This window comes from Sceloporus occidentalis, unplaced genomic scaffold (genome assembly GCF_023333645.1).
Source record: "Sceloporus occidentalis isolate IW3139 unplaced genomic scaffold, rSceOcc1.0.p SCAF_7, whole genome shotgun sequence".
In the NCBI taxonomy this organism is placed as follows: Eukaryota; Metazoa; Chordata; class Lepidosauria; order Squamata; family Phrynosomatidae; genus Sceloporus; species Sceloporus occidentalis.
In genome coordinates, this window is record NW_028316987.1 from 41,770,180 (window position 1) to 41,783,951 (window position 13,772).

Here is a 13,772-nt window from a genome sequence, read left to right on the forward strand (position 1 = left end):
ATCCCAGAGAATCCTTGGATTTCTAGTTTTCTGAGGTACCAGCACTCCTTGGATTTGACTTTTTGGGGACGCGGGCAATGACCACTTTAGGATTTATCCATTTCTTTGCCTTCCCTGCCAGCGCTAGGAATGTTCTTGACCTCTCTTGATCCTCTTGTCCCCAGTTGTATTGTCGTGGTATATTGGTGAGGATGCTAAGCAGGTGTGGTTTGAGGTGGCCTCTGCCTGGGCCTTGTGGGGAGCGTGTGGGGCTCTCCAGGTCGGAGGTGGGGGCGTCTTGCCTTCTTCCATCCTGAGAGGAGGAGCAGGAGGAGGCGGTGTGGCGAGTGTGGCTGCTGCCTGTGTCCAGAAGGAGGTGCTGTGTGGCGTCGTTCTGTGGGAGCCTCTTTGCATTGAAGAGTGGGAAATCGAGCAGAGCGTGTGCCTACGGCCATACCACCCTGAACACGCCCGATCTCGTCTGATCTCGGAAGCTAAGCAGGGTCGGGCCTGGTTAGTACCTGGATGGGAGACCGCCTGGGAATACCGGGTGCTGTAGGCTTTTTGCCCCTTGCCTTTCTTTGCTTCTCTGTTCTCCATCCAGCTGCCCAAGCCGCCAAACCTTTTCCTTCCAGCAAAACAGAAAAGAAATCCAACTTGGGGCCGTCCCCCCTTTTCTCCGGTCAGGGCCCCAAAACCGAGGGAGCATCTCCAGTGCAGAAACCATGCCGTTTGGTACCGCTTTCCTTGCCACGGGGCCGTCCTAGCGAATCCTTGGCTTTGTAGTTTTCTGATGCAGGAGCACGTTTTGGCAGTCAGAAGGCCTTGTGAAACTTCAGATCCCAGGATGCCCTTGCAAGGAGCTCCTGCACTGAAAGTAGCATCGCGGAATCCTAGAGCTGGAAGGAACCACAAGGGCCATCCAGTCCAAACCCCTGCCATGCAGGAACTCACAGTCAAAGCGCCCCTGACACAGGGTCATCCAGCCTCTTTTTTAAGACCTCCAAAGAGGAAGGCTGCCCAACTCTCCGAGGGAGGCTGTTCCACTGTCGAACAGCTCTTTCTGTCCTCTGTACTGCTTTGGTTACTGGTGGCTTGACAGGATTTCTGCCTGGCTCTGCAACCAAAAGGCTTTCACAGCGGCATACAAATTGTGAATTGGACATTTCCCTGGCCTCAGGCTTACAATCTAAAAAGACAAGACACAAAAGGAGAAGGGAACGGCATCGGGGAAGAAGAAAAGTCCTGCAGGTCTCCTCTCCCTGTGAGGCCGGGACCAGGGCAGATGGACTGGAGCGAGGGCCCATCTTCTCCCTCTGGTTAGGTCCAACGGAGCTGGCCTTCCCTTCCCTCCCCCTGGATGATGGTGGATAGAGGGAGGGCCTTCTTCTTTTTCAGGCAAGGCCTGATGGAGCTGGCCTGGCCTTCCCTCCCTCTGGATGATGGGGCCATCCCAGAGAATCCTTGGATTTCTAGTTTTCTGAGGTACCAGCACTCCTTGGATTTGACTTTTTGGGGACGCGGGCAATGACCGCTTTAGGATTTATCCATTTCTTTGCCTTCCCTGCCAGCGCTAGGAATGTTCTTGACCTCTCTTGATCCTCTTGTCCCCAGTTGTATTGTCGTGGTATATTGGTGAGGATGCTAAGCAGGTGTGGTTTGAGGTGGCCTCTGCCTGGGCCTTGTGGGGAGCGTGTGGGGCTCTCCAGGTCAGAGGTGGGGGCGTCTTGCCTTCTTCCATCCTGAGAGGAGGAGCAGGAGGAGGCGGTGTGGCGAGTGTGGCTGCTGCCTGTGTCCAGAAGGAGGTGCTGTGTGGCGTCGTTCTGTGGGAGCCTCTTTGCATTGAAGAGTGGGAAATCGAGCAGAGCGTGTGCCTACGGCCATACCACCCTGAACACGCCCGATCTCGTCTGATCTCGGAAGCTAAGCAGGGTCGGGCCTGGTTAGTACCTGGATGGGAGACCGCCTGGGAATACCGGGTGCTGTAGGCTTTTTGCCCCTTGCCTTTCTTTGCTTCTCTGTTCTCCATCCAGCTGCCCAAGCCGCCAAACCTTTTCCTTCCAGCAAAACAGAAAAGAAATCCAACTTGGGGCCGTCCCCCCTTTTCTCCGGTCAGGGCCCCAAAACCGAGGGAGCATCTCCAGTGCAGAAACCATGCCGTTTGGTACCGCTTTCCTTGCCACGGGGCCGTCCTAGCGAATCCTTGGCTTTGTAGTTTTCTGATGCAGGAGCACGTTTTGGCAGTCAGAAGGCCTTGTGAAACTTCAGATCCCAGGATGCCCTTGCAAGGAGCTCCTGCACTGAAAGTAGCATCGCGGAATCCTAGAGCTGGAAGGAACCACAAGGGCCATCCAGCCAAACCCCTGCCATGCAGGAACTCACAGTCAAAGCGCCCCTGACACAGGGTCATCCAGCCTCTTTTTTAAGACCTCCAAAGAGGAAGGCTGCCCAACTCTCCGAGGGAGGCTGTTCCACTGTCGAACAGCTCTTTCTGTCCTCTGTACTGCTTTGGTTACTGGTGGCTTGACAGGATTTCTGCCTGGCTCTGCAACCAAAAGGCTTTCACAGCAGCATACAAATTGTGAATTGGACATTTCCCTGGCCTCAGGCTTACAATCTAAAAAGACAAGACACAAAAGGAGAAGGGAACGGCATCGGGGAAGAAGAAAAGTCCTGCAGGTCTCCTCTCCCTGTGAGGCCGGGACCAGGGCAGATGGACTGGAGCGAGGGCCCATCTTCTCCCTCTGGTTAGGTCCAACGGAGCTGGCCTTCCCTTCCCTCCCCCTGGATGATGGTGGATAGAGGGAGGGCCTTCTTCTTTTTCAGGCAAGGCCTGATGGAGCTGGCCTGGCCTTCCCTCCCTCTGGATGATGGGGCCATCCCAGAGAATCCTTGGATTTCTAGTTTTCTGAGGTACCAGCACTCCTTGGATTTGACTTTTTGGGGACGCGGGCAATGACCACTTTAGGATTTATCCATTTCTTTGCCTTCCCTTCCAGCGCTAGGAATGTTCTTGACCTCTCTTGATCCTCTTGTCCCCAGTTGTATTGTCGTGGTATATTGGTGAGGATGCTAAGCAGGTGTGGTTTGAGGTGGCCTCTGCCTGGGCCTTGTGGGGAGCATGTGGGGCTCTCCAGGTCGGAGGTGGGGGCGTCTTGCCTTCTTCCATCCTGAGAGGAGGAGCAGGAGGAGGCGGTGTGGCGAGTGTGGCTGCTGCCTGTGTCCAGAAGGAGGTGCTGTGTGGCGTCGTTCTGTGGGAGCCTCTTTGCATTGAAGAGTGGGAAATCGAGCAGAGCGTGTGCCTACGGCCATACCACCCTGAACACGCCCGATCTCGTCTGATCTCGGAAGCTAAGCAGGGTCGGGCCTGGTTAGTACCTGGATGGGAGACCGCCTGGGAATACCGGGTGCTGTAGGCTTTTTGCCCCTTGCCTTTCTTTGCTTCTCTGTTCTCCATCCAGCTGCTCAAGCCGCCAAACCTTTTCCTTCCAGCAAAACAGAAAAGAAATCCAACTTGGGGCCGTCCCCCCTTTTCTCCGGTCAGGGCCCCAAAACCGAGGGAGCATCTCCAGTGCAGAAACCATGCCGTTTGGTACCGCTTTCCTTGCCACGGGGCCGTCCTAGCGAATCCTTGGCTTTGTAGTTTTCTGATGCAGGAGCACGTTTTGGCAGTCAGAAGGCCTTGTGAAACTTCAGATCCCAGGATGCCCTTGCAAGGAGCTCCTGCACTGAAAGTAGCATCGCGGAATCCTAGAGCTGGAAGGAACCACAAGGGCCATCCAGCCAAACCCCTGCCATGCAGGAACTCACAGTCAAAGCGCCCCTGACACAGGGTCATCCAGCCTCTTTTTTAAGACCTCCAAAGAGGAAGGCTGCCCAACTCTCCGAGGGAGGCTGTTCCACTGTCGAACAGCTCTTTCTGTCCTCTGTACTGCTTTGGTTACTGGTGGCTTGACAGGATTTCTGCCTGGCTCTGCAACCAAAAGGCTTTCACAGCGGCATACAAATTGTGAATTGGACATTTCCCTGGCCTCAGGCTTACAATCTAAAAAGACAAGACACAAAAGGAGAAGGGAACGGCATCGGGGAAGAAGAAAAGTCCTGCAGGTCTCCTCTCCCTGTGAGGCCGGGACCAGGGCAGATGGACTGGAGCGAGGGCCCATCTTCTCCCTCTGGTTAGGTCCAACGGAGCTGGCCTTCCCTTCCCTCCCCCTGGATGATGGTGGATAGAGGGAGGGCCTTCTTCTTTTTCAGGCAAGGCCTGATGGAGCTGGCCTGGCCTTCCCTCCCTCTGGATGATGGGGCCATCCCAGAGAATCCTTGGATTTCTAGTTTTCTGAGGTACCAGCACTCCTTGGATTTGACTTTTTGGGGACGCGGGCAATGACCACTTTAGGATTTATCCATTTCTTTGCCTTCCCTGCCAGCGCTAGGAATGTTCTTGACCTCTCTTGATCCTCTTGTCCCCAGTTGTATTGTCGTGGTATATTGGTGAGGATGCTAAGCAGGTGTGGTTTGAGGTGGCCTCTGCCTGGGCCTTGTGGGGAGCGTGTGGGGCTCTCCAGGTCGGAGGTGGGGGCGTCTTGCCTTCTTCCATCCTGAGAGGAGGAGCAGGAGGAGGCGGTGTGGCGAGTGTGGCTGCTGCCTGTGTCCAGAAGGAGGTGCTGTGTGGCGTCGTTCTGTGGGAGCCTCTTTGCATTGAAGAGTGGGAAATCGAGCAGAGCGTGTGCCTACGGCCATACCACCCTGAACACGCCCGATCTCGTCTGATCTCGGAGGCTAAGCAGGGTCGGGCCTGGTTAGTACCTGGATGGGAGACCGCCTGGGAATACCGGGTGCTGTAGGCTTTTTGCCCCTTGCCTTTCTTTGCTTCTCTGTTCTCCATCCAGCTGCCCAAGCCGCCAAACCTTTTCCTTCCAGCAAAACAGAAAAGAAATCCAACTTGGGGCCGTCCCCCCTTTTCTCCGGTCAGGGCCCCAAAACCGAGGGAGCATCTCCAGTGCAGAAACCATGCCGTTTGGTACCGCTTTCCTTGCCACGGGGCCGTCCTAGCGAATCCTTGGCTTTGTAGTTTTCTGATGCAGGAGCACGTTTTGGCAGTCAGAAGGCCTTGTGAAACTTCAGATCCCAGGATGCCCTTGCAAGGAGCTCCTGCACTGAAAGTAGCATCACGGAATCCTAGAGCTGGAAGGAACCACAAGGGCCATCCAGTCCAAACCCCTGCCATGCAGGAACTCGCAGTCAAAGCGCCCCTGACACAGGGTCATCCAGCCTCTTTTTTAAGACCTCCAAAGAGGAAGGCTGCCCAACTCTCCGAGGGAGGCTGTTCCACTGTCGAACAGCTCTTTCTGTCCTCTGTACTGCTTTGGTTACTGGTGGCTTGACAGGATTTCTGCCTGGCTCTGCAACCAAAAGGCTTTCACAGCAGCATACAAATTGTGAATTGGACATTTCCCTGGCCTCAGGCTTACAATCTAAAAAGACAAGACACAAAAGGAGAAGGGAACGGCATCGGGGAAGAAGAAAAGTCCTGCAGGTCTCCTCTCCCTGTGAGGCCGGGACCAGGGCAGATGGACTGGAGCGAGGGCCCATCTTCTCCCTCTGGTTAGGTCCAACGGAGCTGGCCTTCCCTTCCCTCCCCCTGGATGATGGTGGATAGAGGGAGGGCCTTCTTCTTTTTCAGGCAAGGCCTGATGGAGCTGGCCTGGCCTTCCCTCCCTCTGGATGATGGGGCCATCCCAGAGAATCCTTGGATTTCTAGTTTTCTGAGGTACCAGCACTCCTTGGATTTGACTTTTTGGGGACGCGGGCAATGACCACTTTAGGATTTATCCATTTCTTTGCCTTCCCTGCCAGCGCTAGGAATGTTCTTGACCTCTCTTGATCCTCTTGTCCCCAGTTGTATTGTCGTGGTATATTGGTGAGGATGCTAAGCAGGTGTGGTTTGAGGTGGCCTCTGCCTGGGCCTTGTGGGGAGCGTGTGGGGCTCTCCAGGTCGGAGGTGGGGGCGTCTTGCCTTCTTCCATCCTGAGAGGAGGAGCAGGAGGAGGCGGTGTGGCGAGTGTGGCTGCTGCCTGTGTCCAGAAGGAGGTGCTGTGTGGCGTCGTTCTGTGGGAGCCTCTTTGCATTGAAGAGTGGGAAATCGAGCAGAGCGTGTGCCTACGGCCGTACCACCCTGAACACGCCCGATCTCGTCTGATCTCGGAAGCTAAGCAGGGTCAGGCCTGGTTAGTACCTGGATGGGAGACCGCCTGGGAATACCGGGTGCTGTAGGCTTTTTGCCCCTTGCCTTTCTTTGCTTCTCTGTTCTCCATCCAGCTGCCCAAGCCGCCAAACCTTTTCCTTCCAGCAAAACAGAAAAGAAATCCAACTTGGGGCCGTCCCCCCTTTTCTCCGGTCAGGGCCCCAAAACCGAGGGAGCATCTCCAGTGCAGAAACCATGCCGTTTGGTACCGCTTTCCTTGCCACGGGGCCGTCCTAGCGAATCCTTGGCTTTGTAGTTTTCTGATGCAGGAGCACGTTTTGGCAGTCAGAAGGCCTTGTGAAACTTCAGATCCCAGGATGCCCTTGCAAGGAGCTCCTGCACTGAAAGTAGCATCGCGGAATCCTAGAGCTGGAAGGAACCACAAGGGCCATCCAGTCCAAACCCCTGCCATGCAGGAACTCGCAGTCAAAGCGCCCCTGACACAGGGTCATCCAGCCTCTTTTTTAAGACCTCCAAAGAGGAAGGCTGCCCAACTCTCCGAGGGAGGCTGTTCCACTGTCGAACAGCTCTTTCTGTCCTCTGTACTGCTTTGGTTACTGGTGGCTTGACAGGATTTCTGCCTGGCTCTGCAACCAAAAGGCTTTCACAGCGGCATACAAATTGTGAATTGGACATTTCCCTGGCCTCAGGCTTACAATCTAAAAAGACAAGACACAAAAGGAGAAGGGAACGGCATCGGGGAAGAAGAAAAGTCCTGCAGGTCTCCTCTCCCTATGAGGCCGGGACCAGGGCAGATGGACTGGAGCGAGGGCCCATCTTCTCCCTCTGGTTAGGTCCAACGGAGCTGGCCTTCCCTTCCCTCCCCCTGGATGATGGTGGATAGAGGGAGGGCCTTCTTCTTTTTCAGGCAAGGCCTGATGGAGCTGGCCTGGCCTTCCCTCCCTCTGGATGATGGGGCCATCCCAGAGAATCCTTGGATTTCTAGTTTTCTGAGGTACCAGCACTCCTTGGATTTGACTTTTTGGGGACGCGGGCAATGACCGCTTTAGGATTTATCCATTTCTTTGCCTTCCCTGCCAGCGCTAGGAATGTTCTTGACCTCTCTTGATCCTCTTGTCCCCAGTTGTATTGTCGTGGTATATTGGTGAGGATGCTAAGCAGGTGTGGTTTGAGGTGGCCTCTGCCTGGGCCTTGTGGGGAGCGTGTGGGGCTCTCCAGGTCGGAGGTGGGGGCGTCTTGCCTTCTTCCATCCTGAGAGGAGGAGCAGGAGGAGGCGGTGTGGCGAGTGTGGCTGCTGCCTGTGTCCAGAAGGAGGTGCTGTGTGGCGTCGTTCTGTGGGAGCCTCTTTGCATTGAAGAGTGGGAAATCGAGCAGAGCGTGTGCCTACGGCCATACCACCCTGAACACGCCCGATCTCGTCTGATCTCGGAAGCTAAGCAGGGTCGGGCCTGGTTAGTACCTGGATGGGAGACCGCCTGGGAATACCGGGTGCTGTAGGCTTTTTGCCCCTTGCCTTTCTTTGCTTCTCTGTTCTCCATCCAGCTGCTCAAGCCGCCAAACCTTTTCCTTCCAGCAAAACAGAAAAGAAATCCAACTTGGGGCCGTCCCCCCTTTTCTCCGGTCAGGGCCCCAAAACCGAGGGAGCATCTCCAGTGCAGAAACCATGCCGTTTGGTACCGCTTTCCTTGCCACGGGGCCGTCCTAGCGAATCCTTGGCTTTGTAGTTTTCTGATGCAGGAGCACGTTTTGGCAGTCAGAAGGCCTTGTGAAACTTCAGATCCCAGGATGCCCTTGCAAGGAGCTCCTGCACTGAAAGTAGCATCGCGGAATCCTAGAGCTGGAAGGAACCACAAGGGCCATCCAGCCAAACCCCTGCCATGCAGGAACTCACAGTCAAAGCGCCCCTGACACAGGGTCATCCAGCCTCTTTTTTAAGACCTCCAAAGAGGAAGGCTGCCCAACTCTCCGAGGGAGGCTGTTCCACTGTCGAACAGCTCTTTCTGTCCTCTGTACTGCTTTGGTTACTGGTGGCTTGACAGGATTTCTGCCTGGCTCTGCAACCAAAAGGCTTTCACAGCGGCATACAAATTGTGAATTGGACATTTCCCTGGCCTCAGGCTTACAATCTAAAAAGACAAGACACAAAAGGAGAAGGGAACGGCATCGGGGAAGAAGAAAAGTCCTGCAGGTCTCCTCTCCCTGTGAGGCCGGGACCAGGGCAGATGGACTGGAGCGAGGGCCCATCTTCTCCCTCTGGTTAGGTCCAACGGAGCTGGCCTTCCCTTCCCTCCCCCTGGATGATGGTGGATAGAGGGAGGGCCTTCTTCTTTTTCAGGCAAGGCCTGATGGAGCTGGCCTGGCCTTCCCTCCCTCTGGATGATGGGGCCATCCCAGAGAATCCTTGGATTTCTAGTTTTCTGAGGTACCAGCACTCCTTGGATTTGACTTTTTGGGGACGCGGGCAATGACCACTTTAGGATTTATCCATTTCTTTGCCTTCCCTGCCAGCGCTAGGAATGTTCTTGACCTCTCTTGATCCTCTTGTCCCCAGTTGTATTGTCGTGGTATATTGGTGAGGATGCTAAGCAGGTGTGGTTTGAGGTGGCCTCTGCCTGGGCCTTGTGGGGAGCGTGTGGGGCTCTCCAGGTCGGAGGTGGGGGCGTCTTGCCTTCTTCCATCCTGAGAGGAGGAGCAGGAGGAGGCGGTGTGGCGAGTGTGGCTGCTGCCTGTGTCCAGAAGGAGGTGCTGTGTGGCGTCGTTCTGTGGGAGCCTCTTTGCATTGAAGAGTGGGAAATCGAGCAGAGCGTGTGCCTACGGCCATACCACCCTGAACACGCCCGATCTCGTCTGATCTCGGAGGCTAAGCAGGGTCGGGCCTGGTTAGTACCTGGATGGGAGACCGCCTGGGAATACCGGGTGCTGTAGGCTTTTTGCCCCTTGCCTTTCTTTGCTTCTCTGTTCTCCATCCAGCTGCCCAAGCCGCCAAACCTTTTCCTTCCAGCAAAACAGAAAAGAAATCCAACTTGGGGCCGTCCCCCCTTTTCTCCGGTCAGGGCCCCAAAACCGAGGGAGCATCTCCAGTGCAGAAACCATGCCGTTTGGTACCGCTTTCCTTGCCACGGGGCCGTCCTAGCAAATCCTTGGCTTTGTAGTTTTCTGATGCAGGAGCACGTTTTGGCAGTCAGAAGGCCTTGTGAAACTTCAGATCCCAGGATGCCCTTGCAAGGAGCTCCTGCACTGAAAGTAGCATCACGGAATCCTAGAGCTGGAAGGAACCACAAGGGCCATCCAGTCCAAACCCCTGCCATGCAGGAACTCGCAGTCAAAGCGCCCCTGACACAGGGTCATCCAGCCTCTTTTTTAAGACCTCCAAAGAGGAAGGCTGCCCAACTCTCCGAGGGAGGCTGTTCCACTGTCGAACAGCTCTTTCTGTCCTCTGTACTGCTTTGGTTACTGGTGGCTTGACAGGATTTCTGCCTGGCTCTGCAACCAAAAGGCTTTCACAGCAGCATACAAATTGTGAATTGGACATTTCCCTGGCCTCAGGCTTACAATCTAAAAAGACAAGACACAAAAGGAGAAGGGAACGGCATCGGGGAAGAAGAAAAGTCCTGCAGGTCTCCTCTCCCTGTGAGGCCGGGACCAGGGCAGATGGACTGGAGCGAGGGCCCATCTTCTCCCTCTGGTTAGGTCCAACGGAGCTGGCCTTCCCTTCCCTCCCCCTGGATGATGGTGGATAGAGGGAGGGCCTTCTTCTTTTTCAGGCAAGGCCTGATGGAGCTGGCCTGGCCTTCCCTCCCTCTGGATGATGGGGCCATCCCAGAGAATCCTTGGATTTCTAGTTTTCTGAGGTACCAGCACTCCTTGGATTTGACTTTTTGGGGACGCGGGCAATGACCACTTTAGGATTTATCCATTTCTTTGCCTTCCCTGCCAGCGCTAGGAATGTTCTTGACCTCTCTTGATCCTCTTGTCCCCAGTTGTATTGTCGTGGTATATTGGTGAGGATGCTAAGCAGGTGTGGTTTGAGGTGGCCTCTGCCTGGGCCTTGTGGGGAGCGTGTGGGGCTCTCCAGGTCGGAGGTGGGGGCGTCTTGCCTTCTTCCATCCTGAGAGGAGGAGCAGGAGGAGGCGGTGTGGCGAGTGTGGCTGCTGCCTGTGTCCAGAAGGAGGTGCTGTGTGGCGTCGTTCTGTGGGAGCCTCTTTGCATTGAAGAGTGGGAAATCGAGCAGAGCGTGTGCCTACGGCCGTACCACCCTGAACACGCCCGATCTCGTCTGATCTCGGAAGCTAAGCAGGGTCAGGCCTGGTTAGTACCTGGATGGGAGACCGCCTGGGAATACCGGGTGCTGTAGGCTTTTTGCCCCTTGCCTTTCTTTGCTTCTCTGTTCTCCATCCAGCTGCTCAAGCCGCCAAACCTTTTCCTTCCAGCAAAACAGAAAAGAAATCCAACTTGGGGCCGTCCCCCCTTTTCTCCGGTCAGGGCCCCAAAACCGAGGGAGCATCTCCAGTGCAGAAACCATGCCGTTTGGTACCGCTTTCCTTGCCACGGGGCCGTCCTAGCGAATCCTTGGCTTTGTAGTTTTCTGATGCAGGAGCACGTTTTGGCAGTCAGAAGGCCTTGTGAAACTTCAGATCCCAGGATGCCCTTGCAAGGAGCTCCTGCACTGAAAGTAGCATCGCGGAATCCTAGAGCTGGAAGGAACCACAAGGGCCATCCAGTCCAAACCCCTGCCATGCAGGAACTCGCAGTCAAAGCGCCCCTGACACAGGGTCATCCAGCCTCTTTTTTAAGACCTCCAAAGAGGAAGGCTGCCCAACTCTCCGAGGGAGGCTGTTCCACTGTCGAACAGCTCTTTCTGTCCTCTGTACTGCTTTGGTTACTGGTGGCTTGACAGGATTTCTGCCTGGCTCTGCAACCAAAAGGCTTTCACAGCGGCATACAAATTGTGAATTGGACATTTCCCTGGCCTCAGGCTTACAATCTAAAAAGACAAGACACAAAAGGAGAAGGGAACGGCATCGGGGAAGAAGAAAAGTCCTGCAGGTCTCCTCTCCCTGTGAGGCCGGGACCAGGGCAGATGGACTGGAGCGAGGGCCCATCTTCTCCCTCTGGTTAGGTCCAACGGAGCTGGCCTTCCCTTCCCTCCCCCTGGATGATGGTGGATAGAGGGAGGGCCTTCTTCTTTTTCAGGCAAGGCCTGATGGAGCTGGCCTGGCCTTCCCTCCCTCTGGATGATGGGGCCATCCCAGAGAATCCTTGGATTTCTAGTTTTCTGAGGTACCAGCACTCCTTGGATTTGACTTTTTGGGGACGCGGGCAATGACCGCTTTAGGATTTATCCATTTCTTTGCCTTCCCTGCCAGCGCTAGGAATGTTCTTGACCTCTCTTGATCCTCTTGTCCCCAGTTGTATTGTCGTGGTATATTGGTGAGGATGCTAAGCAGGTGTGGTTTGAGGTGGCCTCTGCCTGGGCCTTGTGGGGAGCGTGTGGGGCTCTCCAGGTCGGAGGTGGGGGCGTCTTGCCTTCTTCCATCCTGAGAGGAGGAGCAGGAGGAGGCGGTGTGGCGAGTGTGGCTGCTGCCTGTGTCCAGAAGGAGGTGCTGTGTGGCGTCGTTCTGTGGGAGCCTCTTTGCATTGAAGAGTGGGAAATCGAGCAGAGCGTGTGCCTACAGCCATACCACCCTGAACACGCCCGATCTCGTCTGATCTCGGAAGCTAAGCAGGGTCGGGCCTGGTTAGTACCTGGATGGGAGACCGCCTGGGAATACCGGGTGCTGTAGGCTTTTTGCCCCTTGCCTTTCTTTGCTTCTCTGTTCTCCATCCAGCTGCCCAAGCCGCCAAACCTTTTCCTTCCAGCAAAACAGAAAAGAAATCCAACTTGGGGCCGTCCCCCCTTTTCTCCGGTCAGGGCCCCAAAACCGAGGGAGCATCTCCAGTGCAGAAACCATGCCGTTTGGTACCGCTTTCCTTGCCACGGGGCCGTCCTAGCGAATCCTTGGCTTTGTAGTTTTCTGATGCAGGAGCACGTTTTGGCAGTCAGAAGGCCTTGTGAAACTTCAGATCCCAGGATGCCCTTGCAAGGAGCTCCTGCACTGAAAGTAGCATCGCGGAATCCTAGAGCTGGAAGGAACCACAAGGGCCATCCAGCCAAACCCCTGCCATGCAGGAACTCACAGTCAAAGCGCCCCTGACACAGGGTCATCCAGCCTCTTTTTTAAGACCTCCAAAGAGGAAGGCTGCCCAACTCTCCGAGGGAGGCTGTTCCACTGTCGAACAGCTCTTTCTGTCCTCTGTACTGCTTTGGTTACTGGTGGCTTGACAGGATTTCTGCCTGGCTCTGCAACCAAAAGGCTTTCACAGCAGCATACAAATTGTGAATTGGACATTTCCCTGGCCTCAGGCTTACAATCTAAAAAGACAAGACACAAAAGGAGAAGGGAACGGCATCGGGGAAGAAGAAAAGTCCTGCAGGTCTCCTCTCCCTGTGAGGCCGGGACCAGGGCAGATGGACTGGAGCGAGGGCCCATCTTCTCCCTCTGGTTAGGTCCAACGGAGCTGGCCTTCCCTTCCCTCCCCCTGGATGATGGTGGATAGAGGGAGGGCCTTCTTCTTTTTCAGGCAAGGCCTGATGGAGCTGGCCTGGCCTTCCCTCCCTCTGGATGATGGGGCCATCCCAGAGAATCCTTGGATTTCTAGTTTTCTGAGGTACCAGCACTCCTTGGATTTGACTTTTTGGGGACGCGGGCAATGACCACTTTAGGATTTATCCATTTCTTTGCCTTCCCTGCCAGCGCTAGGAATGTTCTTGACCTCTCTTGATCCTCTTGTCCCCAGTTGTATTGTCGTGGTATATTGGTGAGGATGCTAAGCAGGTGTGGTTTGAGGTGGCCTCTGCCTGGGCCTTGTGGGGAGCATGTGGGGCTCTCCAGGTCGGAGGTGGGGGCGTCTTGCCTTCTTCCATCCTGAGAGGAGGAGCAGGAGGAGGCGGTGTGGCGAGTGTGGCTGCTGCCTGTGTCCAGAAGGAGGTGCTGTGTGGCGTCGTTCTGTGGGAGCCTCTTTGCATTGAAGAGTGGGAAATCGAGCAGAGCGTGTGCCTACGGCCATACCACCCTGAACACGCCCGATCTCGTCTGATCTCGGAAGCTAAGCAGGGTCGGGCCTGGTTAGTACCTGGATGGGAGACCGCCTGGGAATACCGGGTGCTGTAGGCTTTTTGCCCCTTGCCTTTCTTTGCTTCTCTGTTCTCCATCCAGCTGCTCAAGCCGCCAAACCTTTTCCTTCCAGCAAAACAGAAAAGAAATCCAACTTGGGGCCGTCCCCCCTTTTCTCCGGTCAGGGCCCCAAAACCGAGGGAGCATCTCCAGTGCAGAAACCATGCCGTTTGGTACCGCTTTCCTTGCCACGGGGCCGTCCTAGCGAATCCTTGGCTTTGTAGTTTTCTGATGCAGGAGCACGTTTTGGCAGTCAGAAGGCCTTGTGAAACTTCAGATCCCAGGATGCCCTTGCAAGGAGCTCCTGCACTGAAAGTAGCATCGCGGAATCCTGGAGCTGGAAGGAACCACAAGGGCCATCCAGCCAAACCCCT

The 13,772-nt window shown here is 55.3% G+C and overlaps 10 non-coding genes across 10 annotated transcripts; all 10 read left to right on the plus strand.

Moving 5' to 3' along the window:
• Positions 1-422: 422 nt before the first annotated feature.
• Positions 423-541, plus strand: LOC149309580 (5S ribosomal RNA). Its single transcript, XR_016282042.1, has one exon. It is a non-coding gene; the product is annotated as a 5S ribosomal RNA (ribosomal RNA).
• Positions 542-1,851: 1,310 nt separating this feature from the next.
• Positions 1,852-1,970, plus strand: LOC149309581 (5S ribosomal RNA). Its single transcript, XR_016282044.1, has one exon. It is a non-coding gene; the product is annotated as a 5S ribosomal RNA (ribosomal RNA).
• A 1,309-nt stretch (positions 1,971-3,279) lies between these two features.
• On the plus strand, positions 3,280-3,398 carry LOC149309582 (5S ribosomal RNA). The gene has a single exon (XR_016282045.1). It is a non-coding gene; the product is annotated as a 5S ribosomal RNA (ribosomal RNA).
• A 1,309-nt stretch (positions 3,399-4,707) lies between these two features.
• Positions 4,708-4,826, plus strand: LOC149309583 (5S ribosomal RNA). The gene has a single exon (XR_016282058.1). It is a non-coding gene; the product is annotated as a 5S ribosomal RNA (ribosomal RNA).
• A 1,310-nt stretch (positions 4,827-6,136) lies between these two features.
• On the plus strand, positions 6,137-6,255 carry LOC149309584 (5S ribosomal RNA). Its single transcript, XR_016282002.1, has one exon. It is a non-coding gene; the product is annotated as a 5S ribosomal RNA (ribosomal RNA).
• A 1,310-nt stretch (positions 6,256-7,565) lies between these two features.
• On the plus strand, positions 7,566-7,684 carry LOC149309585 (5S ribosomal RNA). Its single transcript, XR_016282047.1, has one exon. It is a non-coding gene; the product is annotated as a 5S ribosomal RNA (ribosomal RNA).
• A 1,309-nt stretch (positions 7,685-8,993) lies between these two features.
• On the plus strand, positions 8,994-9,112 carry LOC149309586 (5S ribosomal RNA). The gene has a single exon (XR_016282059.1). It is a non-coding gene; the product is annotated as a 5S ribosomal RNA (ribosomal RNA).
• A 1,310-nt stretch (positions 9,113-10,422) lies between these two features.
• Positions 10,423-10,541, plus strand: LOC149309587 (5S ribosomal RNA). The gene has a single exon (XR_016282003.1). It is a non-coding gene; the product is annotated as a 5S ribosomal RNA (ribosomal RNA).
• Positions 10,542-11,851: 1,310 nt separating this feature from the next.
• LOC149309588 (5S ribosomal RNA) lies at positions 11,852-11,970 on the plus strand. Its single transcript, XR_016282056.1, has one exon. It is a non-coding gene; the product is annotated as a 5S ribosomal RNA (ribosomal RNA).
• Positions 11,971-13,279: 1,309 nt separating this feature from the next.
• On the plus strand, positions 13,280-13,398 carry LOC149309589 (5S ribosomal RNA). Its single transcript, XR_016282048.1, has one exon. It is a non-coding gene; the product is annotated as a 5S ribosomal RNA (ribosomal RNA).
• The last annotated feature ends 374 nt before the right edge of the window (positions 13,399-13,772 follow it).